Source organism: Triticum aestivum, chromosome 3A, assembly GCF_018294505.1.
Source record: "Triticum aestivum cultivar Chinese Spring chromosome 3A, IWGSC CS RefSeq v2.1, whole genome shotgun sequence".
Classification (NCBI taxonomy): Eukaryota; Viridiplantae; Streptophyta; class Magnoliopsida; order Poales; family Poaceae; genus Triticum; species Triticum aestivum.
In genome coordinates, this window is record NC_057800.1 from 740502486 (window position 1) to 740502889 (window position 404).

The 404-nt window shown below is 44.6% G+C and overlaps 1 protein-coding gene across 1 annotated transcript in view; it reads left to right on the plus strand.

Annotated features, from left to right (window-relative positions):
- LOC123057348 (wall-associated receptor kinase 3-like) overlaps positions 1-404 on the plus strand; it is a 4587-nt gene that overhangs the window by 3842 nt on the left and 341 nt on the right. The window lies entirely within an intron of this gene.

A 404-nucleotide genomic window follows, 5' to 3' on the forward strand; every position in this document is an offset into this window, starting at 1 on the left:
GGATTTTGGTGCTTCTAGATTGGTCCCAATTGATCAAACACACATTGTTACGAATGTGCAAGGTACATTTGGGTACTTGGATCCAGAGTATTTCCATACAAGACAGTTCAACGGGAAGAGTGATGTGTATAGTTTTGGTGTGGTACTGGTGGAGTTGCTTCTCAGGATGAAGCCTATTTTCACGAGTGAGTCAGGCACAATACAGAACTTGTCAAGCTACTTCCTCAAGGAGTTCAGTGAGGGAGGGATAACAGGTATTGTTAATTCTCAGGTCCTTGAGGAAGCAAGTGAGGAAGAGATCAACAATGTTGCCAGTCTTGCAGTGGCATGCCTGAGACTACGCGGTGAAGAACGACCCACCATGAAACAAGTCGAGGTGAAATTGCAGATTCTACGAAGCAAAA